Source organism: Coptis chinensis, chromosome 2 (assembly GCF_015680905.1).
Source record: "Coptis chinensis isolate HL-2020 chromosome 2, ASM1568090v1, whole genome shotgun sequence".
NCBI lineage: Eukaryota > Viridiplantae > Streptophyta > Magnoliopsida > Ranunculales > Ranunculaceae > Coptis > Coptis chinensis.
Window position 1 is genome coordinate 86,436,081 of NC_141457.1, and position 9,844 is coordinate 86,445,924.

The window sequence follows — 9,844 nt, forward strand, 5'->3', positions numbered from 1 at the left end:
TTTGAAAATCCAAAAGTAAAACATATAAGCCCCAATGAAGGATTTGGCCCAAGCCCAAATCGGGAAGGCATATTCATCTCCTTCCTCACCAAAACTTCCACCCGGTGACCACCACAACCCACCAACCTATCTCAAATTTAAAACCCACGGTTTCACTCCTTAGAAAAACCCAAACTGCCTATACCTTAAATTATCAATTTCGTTATATTGAAAAAACCTCGATCGGCGCCATTAATGGTCGCTCCAGAGCTTCACGGCGCTCATACCACGATTCCACCACCACCAATCATTCCCGCACCCCACACCACCTATATAGATCCTCTCCTAACAACAAAACACTTCCAACCACCAACCAAATCCTTCCGGACCAACGGTAGTAGTAACACAAAACCCTTGTAATAGAAAGTCTATTGAATCAATCAAACAATGATTTGCATCGCGGCTAATAACACATGTTCATTATCATGGAAAAAAATCACGACATATAAAATCGTGACCACGGTACTTCCAAAATTTATAAGCGCCGGCCACCATTTTTGTTCAAGCTTTTTCCCGGCTTGAGCCCAACCCAATCACCGATTCTAAACCCCGACATCAACAAAATCCAAACAAACAGCCCACAAAGACAACACACAAAGCAATTATAACAAACCATGAAAATTTTGGTCCTTTGGCTTGAAATTTGAAGCGCTTTGGTCAATACATAAGTCGACCAACTGTTTTTTTTTTTTATGACTGCCATCATCGATTCTAACACCCTCGTTTTAAGTTTTTCCCGAGACAAAGCGTTTATTCATAATTGTATCGTAGTTAACACTACGATTATCACAATTATAATCGAACTTATAGAACATTATATGAACGGTAAAAATTATATTGATTCTATCCTCATGCAATCTACATTAAACAACGAGAACTTTATCAAACATAATATATCTACTCACTAAAAAGCTCTCCGATTATCGGGTGATTACAAGAAAAACCTTCATTTTCTTCTTTTCGGTAAACTCCCTTTTTTTTTTTCTAAAACCCTCATTTGTATTTTTTTGTTTTGCCCAACCCTATTCTGTTTTCTTTCTGTTAAAAACAAAATCCCCGAAATAGGGAAGAAGGTTTATCCCATAAACCCACGTCTCCTATTTCCACTAACATTTATCCTATTTTTATTTTTTTCTATTATACATTATTATTATTATTAGGAAAATAAACGAAATAAAACACGGGGTGTTATACGAACTCTGCTCGACGCAGAGACGAGGTACTCCTAGATCGACTTGTCTACCCTTGCATTAGTGTTCTCGGTTAAAAGCTTAGGCCTTACTTCTCACGCACGATCGATCGAATAATTACAAAGTCTTACGGGCTTAACATGGCTCGGGCTCTTCGGCATCTCGAGTCTAGCTGTCTTCGGTGACTCGACTCATTGTCAACAAACTTGGGGGTAGGTACAAGGGCGAGCGAATGGCTACCCACCTTGACCAGATTAAGGGGCTCTCTACCCACTTCCGGTTTAGGATATTCGGCTTCCCGACTTGACAATAGGCACCCCGATGCCTTTGCCTGAATGGCCTCCATGTTGTGAACTAATGAAGCTTCGAGTATCCCCAATATAAGGAGCTACCCAAAGATCGTCTCTCGAGGTCGATTGTGGCCCCCATTCGCCTAAGCGGCGCCGAAATTTGGATGGACCCCGAAGCGATACCTTCTTGATGGTACTCTTTCCCTCTATCTTCATATTTGTCATTCTTTGGTCCCGCTCCCTGTTCGATCGGGGAAAGAGTACCCGATCTGAGGGAATACTTGAGTATCACATCGTCCCACCCCACTCCAAACCAAAACAATCTAGCTACTAGAAGCAGCCTAGCTACTAGAGGAAGGGAACTCAAAACTAGCTACTAGGGGACGAGAGAGAACAAGAAAGCTATCGTCCGCATTCACGTTAGGCTGTTATGCTTGTTCTCTTTATTTGCTATATACCGCATTCACGTATCTCACTATGCTATTACCTTGAGGTTTTCTGGGATGTCTGCTGGATATTGAGGTTTTTCGAGTGTATAACCCATCTGCCATTTTACAATCCCATATCGATGAATTGTTCCTATAGACGACGAGTTATCTTCTTGAGTTAATCACTTTAAGGGCCTATAGGAATGTTTTTCTCATTCAAAACTACTTCCAGCTAAAGTATTATTTCAAGAAATGGTTTAAACAGCTCTGGTACATAACACGTATTTATTTTTATTTTTTAATTTGTAAGAATCTTAGCGAAGTGCAATCTACGCGGCGAAAGCAAAAGAAGTTTAACCACCGAACAGGCAGGATGAGTATTGCTAATCGCGTGGAGAAAAAGGTAAGTAAATGTATATAGCATTCCTCTAATTTGTTATTTGATATGTAATATAGCATTCCTTTAATTTGTTATTATTTATGTAATATTGCATTCCTCTAATTTGTTATTATTTGATGTGCTATATACTTCAAAATAGAGACAAGAGGAGGGCGCATCATTTATTGGAAAGGACGGGTCTTATGGGTGGCAACTTTTCCTCCAAGGCAAAGATGGTAACTATGCAAATGATGCTACCAAGGAAGTTCTTGAGAGAGAATAGTACGTTCAGTCTAGTATACTTCCTAGTATAGTGTGAATGTTATATTAATAGTAATAATAAGGTTACAATATAGAGGCAGTAGAAAGGTGCCACATTGACCAAGGTGATGATTTGCTTCTCTTGTTTTACTTTCTATATTTGATCATGTTGCTTAGCTTATCATACTAAGGGGCAGTTCTTGAATGGTACATGGAAAATGTTAAGAATATAAGTTACCCACTTGCACTCCTTTTCATGCTGCCCCCATGCACGTGCACAACTAGAATGGATATACAGGGGTGGGGGGAGGGGTTCAAAATCACTTCAGTAGGGTGTCATAAAACTCCTTTTTATTTTGAGAAACATTTGTGTGATTATTAAGTCCACTGTATGAATCAAAGTTCAACTGAGAGGGTGACAACACTTTTGAGAAACTTTTGATGGGTTGCTCGAGATACTTGCTTAGAAACAATAAACAAGGTGTAGATTATGGTTGTGACCAACCCTCTTATTAATTCAAATCTTGCAATTGTTTTTGCTTACGTGGTTTTGGGTGACTGATAAGTCTACATCCACACTCTCATTATCTTGTAGGATGATTATCAAACGCAGGTCAAGGAAGGAACTTTAGAGGTTGAGGGTACTAAAGACGTACTGACTCTGGCATTGGGTACTCCGGAACACGGTGGTCGTGTTAGAGGCGTAGGAGATGGAGTCACCCCCACACAGTATTTTTGCCTAATAAAGCGTGGATCTAAGAAACATGTGCGTGCATTGGAGTCGAAAGCTCGCGAGGAAGAGGAAAAAAGAAAAAAGGAAGAACAAAAAAGAAAAAAGGCAGAAGAAAAGGGAAAGGAAGAACGGAAAAAAAGAAAAGAATTGAAGAATAAATACAAGGAGTTAGAAGCAAAATTTAATGATCGTCTCACTTCTCCTGCGTCGGAAAAAATTGCTTCGAATAGCCACAAAAGTGACAATAGAGACCATATCCCCCCTTTAGGTGGTGCACATAGCAAGCGTAAAGTAAGCTTTTAAATATTGTTTACACTACTTTAGAATTGGGTGTTTTTTGTTTCCTATTTCGTTTTTATTTTGTAAATATTCTCTAACATATATAGCCGAAGAACAAGGAAGAGAAGAGTCGTCTGTCGGAAACAAACTCGAACCCCCGATTTTAGGAAGGTACATGCTAAGGGAACAAGTCATTCCCCACTTCCAAATCCTATGCTTCCTCTTGGAAAGGTATCGTTGTCACAATCCTTGCAAAGATTATCACATTTTACTTAATATAATAGATAGGTTCGAATCTGATTAGCACACGATCTTCTAATCCCGCCGTTATTTTCATATTGTTAATTACTAAAAACTCAGTATACAATTAGGACTGAGTTACAGTTTTGGCTGTGGGTTCCAAGTCCAATATTGTTGCTAAGGGTAAGGTTTACGTGGAGCTTGGACCAGAGACTAAGTTGCACAATGTTCCCTTAGGGCCAAACAATGCACGCGTATCAGTTGATAAGATTTTGGAAGGTAAAGATCATGTTGCTCTTCCTATACCAGTTCACGATGAGCTGGTAATTTTGAATGATGCTCTTGGATCACAAGTTGCTTGGCCAAAGCACTTAGTATTGAAAGGCATTGAGGTAATTTCATTAAGTTTTAATTTATTTTGAAGTACTTCAAAATATTTTTTCAAAATCTAGTTTTTTTTTTTTTTTTTTTTTTTTTTTTTTTTTAGTTCTAAATATTCTCACCTAAAATTTGTTGAAGACCAAAAGGCTAATTCTCGATACCACCAAAAATTCTAAAAAAGGAAAATCTTTGAAGTAACAAGTCGCACCAAGATCTGAAATCATACATGGGATCTTGGAAAGGTGAATACTAGTGCTTGAATCCCTGTTTTATGTTGTATTTGCAATTAACCCATTATGACTTTACAATTCATCTTAGGGCCGGAGTTGCAGTTTGGCTGTGGATTTCAAATCCAATGTTGTTGCTAAGGGTATAGTCTACGAGGAGCTTGGACCGGAAACTAAGTTGCACAATGTTCCCTTAGGGCAATACAACTCACATGTAGCAGTTGGGAAGATTTTGGAAGGTAAAGAACAAGCTCTTCTTCCTGTACCAGTTGGTGATAAGTTGAAATTTGTGGAAGACGCTATTGGATCACACGTTGCTTGGCCCAGGGAATTAGTGGTGAAAGCCAACCAGGTAAAAATATCGATGATTGTAAATTTATAAGAATCCCACTTTAGGATCGGACCTCTCCCTTTCTCTGTCTAGCTCCCTCTATTTATACATTTCTTCCTTCTAATCCACCTCATGATTCTTACACAACTCAACATTCCACCTCCAATTTGTGTAGATGTGCATCTGGCACTTTCGCTCCACATACACATAGGCCATAACACAGCCCACTGCAGGACACTTCAAGCCACTGCCAGATACCTACAGACCACTTCCAGTCCATGTACACATAGGCCATGTTGCGGCCACCCTTGCTAGACATGACATTATAATTTTTTATGCTTATCTTTTATTTTTCGGTTTCTGAATCAGGATAAAATAGGGCAACCGAGTAAAAGTAAAGGCGAAAAAACTAAGTCAGCTGGCCACAGCAAAGCAAGCGATCTATGCACTTCCTTTGGTGCCATGATTGGTACAATTATTCAAAGTGGTCGACTTAAGTTTCCATATGGACAAGAATTATTCGGAGATAACATAGAGTTTTCATACATAGAGACAAATGACGTGAAGGATGTTTGTAATCTTGAATCTGTCGAGTCTCCTTGTATGGTTGCATATATGAGGTGATAAAACTTACGTTGTTACTAGCTAACTATTTTATTGAATGTTTACTGCGCTTATAAAATGAGTTGTGTTTTCACATTTCAGATGCTTGTATGAGAAATTTGTTTGTTCTAGAGATGGATATTTGTTTGTCAACCCTACTGTCTTTAGTGTTGTGGATTCAAAAGAAAAAACTAAACTTGTTCTTGATAGACTGAGGGAAGCAAACATGAATGAAATTGTTTTCATTCCTTACAACCCATGGTATGGACATATATTATATTGGTTTTGTTGAACTCATATTTGGTTACAAGTACATATTAAATGCTAGTTAATAACTTGTTTGGTTTTAGCTTCCATTGGATTGTGATTGTCATCGACTTGTCTAGTATGGATGTTTATTGGTTGGATTCGTTACATGGTAAATGCACCGTGACATGGAAATCATTATCAACACGCGACGTAACTATTTCCATACGCATTTATTGGTATACTTTTTTTATTATATATGTAGACTTTTTTATTTCTTATATTGACATTAATTGCTTAAATTTTTAACTTGAAGTGCGTTGATAGCTTTAAAAGGGATCCAAGTGAATAGAAGTTCTCAAAACCATGTTGGCACCACATCAAGGTAAACGACACAGTTACTATTTTTTTTTTTTTATATAAGCAAGCGAGGTTGTTTGAGAGGTCCCCTACCCCTTTTCATTAATAATTGTAAAAATTGTATTACATCCTGACATACACTTTCCCCATAGCATCATCATAGACTATTTTCTTTATATCCACAGAAAATGAGCTAGGGATAACTTCTATGTATCTTACATCGGGTACATTACTTGCTAAAGCATCAACTAATTTATTACATTCTCTATAAACATGTCTTATAGAAAACATTTCCATTTGACCCATAAGTTCCAATGCATATGTAAGCTTCCTTGCTTGCCACGGGGTGTTGCTCCTATTTTTAGTGAAGGAGATAACATTTGTAGAGTCTGTCCTTGCCTCCATTCTTCTTATGTTGTATTGTTTAGCTAGCTTTAGCCCTTGATATGGGCCCTGCAATTCTATAAGCTCCACAATAAGAAGTTGAAGACGCTTGAAACCTTCACCCTTTCCGACTTCATGCTGATCTTATCAGCAAACTATGATATCATGCATGAGACTTGGGCTTTGCGAAATATCTTCTGCATCCATGTTACAACCTGAATTCTTTGACTTGGCATTATTAAAATCCACATTTCCAAATTTGTCCCACCAAAAAGATGTTTGGAGTCAATGCCCAACTTATTCTTCCCTCAAGGAAAACACACGTTTAGTTGAGTCGGATTTGCAGTCTTGAAAGAGACCTCCCTCACTCACTGGCTTCCTTAGAACTGGAAGAACGGGACACCTAAAACGACGACAACCAACTAGCCCAAGATGAAGAGACTACACTAGAAGACCAAGGGCCTTACGAATAAGGACTCGCGGCTTCCCCTTTACCACATATGCTCTCCATACCCAAGCCGGAGAGCACGCCATCTCTTCTAAGCTAGGACGACTGCCCTCAGGTACTTGACTGAACAAGGTCAACTCCGCAACTCACAGTAGATTGAATGAGTGGTTCGTTGTACCACTGATACTGCCTTAACAGCTACTTGTGTGGAGCTTCTCGGCTCATCACCTCTGCGTTCTCGAACTATAGCAGCCTTTTCCACAGTAGTGAGATATCCCCTAGTAGTTTCATACCTCGGCACGAGATATTCATCCAATCGGACCTACCAGGGAAAGGGACCGCAACCCGGTACGTGTGTCTTAACACCAAATACATCCGCAATTCAGCCAGGGTTCTTCCTTACCAAAATGATGACAAGAGTTCTCGCCTAAAGCGTCAAACCAATATCCGATCAACGACTTTGGCGCTGTGGAATACACCTCTCAAAACGAGAGGAAACTAATCCAAATCCGATCTACATTACATAGACCACCGGTTAAAATCGATCGTAGGACCCTTTTCAATGTCATCGGGATATTAACAGGTTAACATGTCGGAAGATTGTTACCCCGACCAACGAAGTGAATTCTCCCTCTATTTTTAAATAGTTGGTCTTTGTTCAAAGTGATGCAGGTTACGTTTTACTAACTGTATGACTAATTCTAAATAATAGATTAGGTCAATTAGGTGATCCGGCTCACATCTATGAACAGGATTTTTGTATGTGCTTCGGTCTCTAGTCTGCGTTGGTCCCTCTTATATTATTGATACATGGGACTGCGGTTACGAATTTGGATAATGTACTTTCGGATATACCTAGTTCCGCTACTTCACTTGAAAGACATCACCCTTTTCATTAGTGTGTATAATTGATCTCAATGTTGTTGTCTAGAGCTGACTTGTTTGGAGGTACTACTCATGATGATTTCCTCAAGAAAAGAGTGACAATAGGATTGGATGCAAAAGTAGCATTCAATTTTTTATGGATGGTATACTTCATAATCCATTGCCACCGATAAGAAAGCCTGACATTCATCCCACAGGCCATAGAGGTATGGTAAGAACCGAGTAGCGTTTGGGTTTTGCGGAAAAGCTTTTTAGTAAACTGAATTCAAGTATTTAAAGTTTTAAATGACTTTGTTGGTAAAGAGTGGTATAAAAGCTAGATTCCAGTGAAGTCCTGAATTTCTCTTGTACATTTTTCAATGAATGGAGACCTCACAAAATATTAGAGGTCTCAATGTGTTAGACGTTTGATGTGTTACTTCTTGGCATACTCTGAACTGTTGCTGACGAAGGGCTCTATCGTAACTGTCCCTTTTCTTGAATATCACGTTACAAGTTGCAAGTGCACCGTGTGGAAATTTTGAGAACTTTCTCATATTTAGTCAAAGAAAATACCTATGTAAGAGCCCTTCACCGATTAACAAAGTGATAACCCTCCCCAAAGAAGTTCCGTGGTTCCACGAACACCTCACCACATGTTCATCATGCGGCTTTGAGATAAACACCACTGCCTTAGAGCAGCTTGAGCACGTGGATGAGTGTTAGGCTCACTCAGTCTTCTCCTTTGTGATGGATCTATGTTGCTATAGTTCGTAGTTTTATTATTTGATGCAACTGTATTGCTAACAATATATTTGGTGCGTAGTCTCTCTGTCATCTGTTCTTTCCAGGGTTAAGTGAAGTGAAGCAGCAATTCACCTCGTTTCTTTTCTTTTACCATTAGCTTTTCCATTTGTATAAATAATGTAACTTTTGTACTCTGGAAACTAATTTAACAATGTTCCTATCCTGTGTGGTTATCATTTTAACAATGACAATATTCGACATCGATCGTAGGGACCCTAATATCTGATTACAAACAATTGGTTGATCTGGTATTTGCAATTCTTATTGTGAAACCCTTGCCTCCGATTGCATTTTTTTCTATTTAGAACTAATTTGTTCTGAAAATACAATTTTGCCCCTAATAAGTAATTTGCCTCTTGATTCAATTTGATAATTTGATATTTTTTGTGGCCCCCTCGCAACCTGACGGTGTAAACAATGTGGTATTCATGCAATGCGCTTTTTACGAGACATAATGGCGATCCTTCTCCTTTGTCATTGAAAGTAAATAAAATACCTCTCACATTTTAACTTAATTTATGCTTTTGATATCTTTAGCAACTGTGTTTTTAACTTTTTTTTATTCTCTATTTTGCAAAATATTAAACTTGTTTCTTATATTTCAGATAAAAAATCTTAGCAATAAAAAGGCCTTCACCGACAAGGAAATAAATGAAGTTCGAATGGATTTTGTTATGTTCATCCAAGAATGTATTATGAACTATCCTCAAGATGAACAGGCTGAAGAGACATATATGTGGGTGATCGAATTTGACGAGATTAGATTATTTTTCATTTGGATTTGGATTTGGATTAGGCTGATTATATTTATATGAATTAGATTGGAAATGTGTTATTTATTTCATTACGTTTTACAATTAAGTACAAATATATATTGGTTATCTAATGGGATTGGAATGTTTCAATGAAATTAGCAATATATATGAGTGTTATTTGAAATTTAATGGATCATATTCAGATATGTAGTTTATTCAGGTGTGTAGTTTATTGCAGGTCCCCAATTTTGGGGGTTTTTTATATATATTTACGTTTTATTTTTATTTTTAATAAAAAAAATATATATTTATATATACATATCACTGTTTTACCCAAACAGTCATGACTAATGATACTTTTTATGACTGTTAAAAAAGATGAATGAATAACTGTTTATTTGAAACTGTCACAAATGATATGATTTGTTGTGACGGTTTTTGAGTAGTTGTTACCGTTTTTTATGATTTTGTGACCGTTAAAAATGATGAATGCATAACCGTTTATTTAAAACCGTCACAAATGATATGATTTGTTGTGACGGTTTTTGAACAGTTGTTACCGTTTTTTATAGTAGAGAGAGGCTAGTCTGGAACAAATA

At 37.7% G+C, this 9,844-nt stretch overlaps 1 long non-coding RNA gene across 1 annotated transcript; it reads left to right on the forward strand.

Annotated features, from left to right (window-relative positions):
- The first annotated feature begins 2,231 nt into the window (after nt 1-2,231).
- On the forward strand, nt 2,232-3,743 carry LOC147518557 (uncharacterized). The gene is made up of 3 exons (XR_015211829.1): nt 2,232-2,350; nt 2,487-3,611; nt 3,707-3,743. It is a non-coding gene; the product is annotated as an uncharacterized LOC147518557 (long non-coding RNA).
- Nucleotides 3,744-9,844: the final 6,101 nt, after the last annotated feature.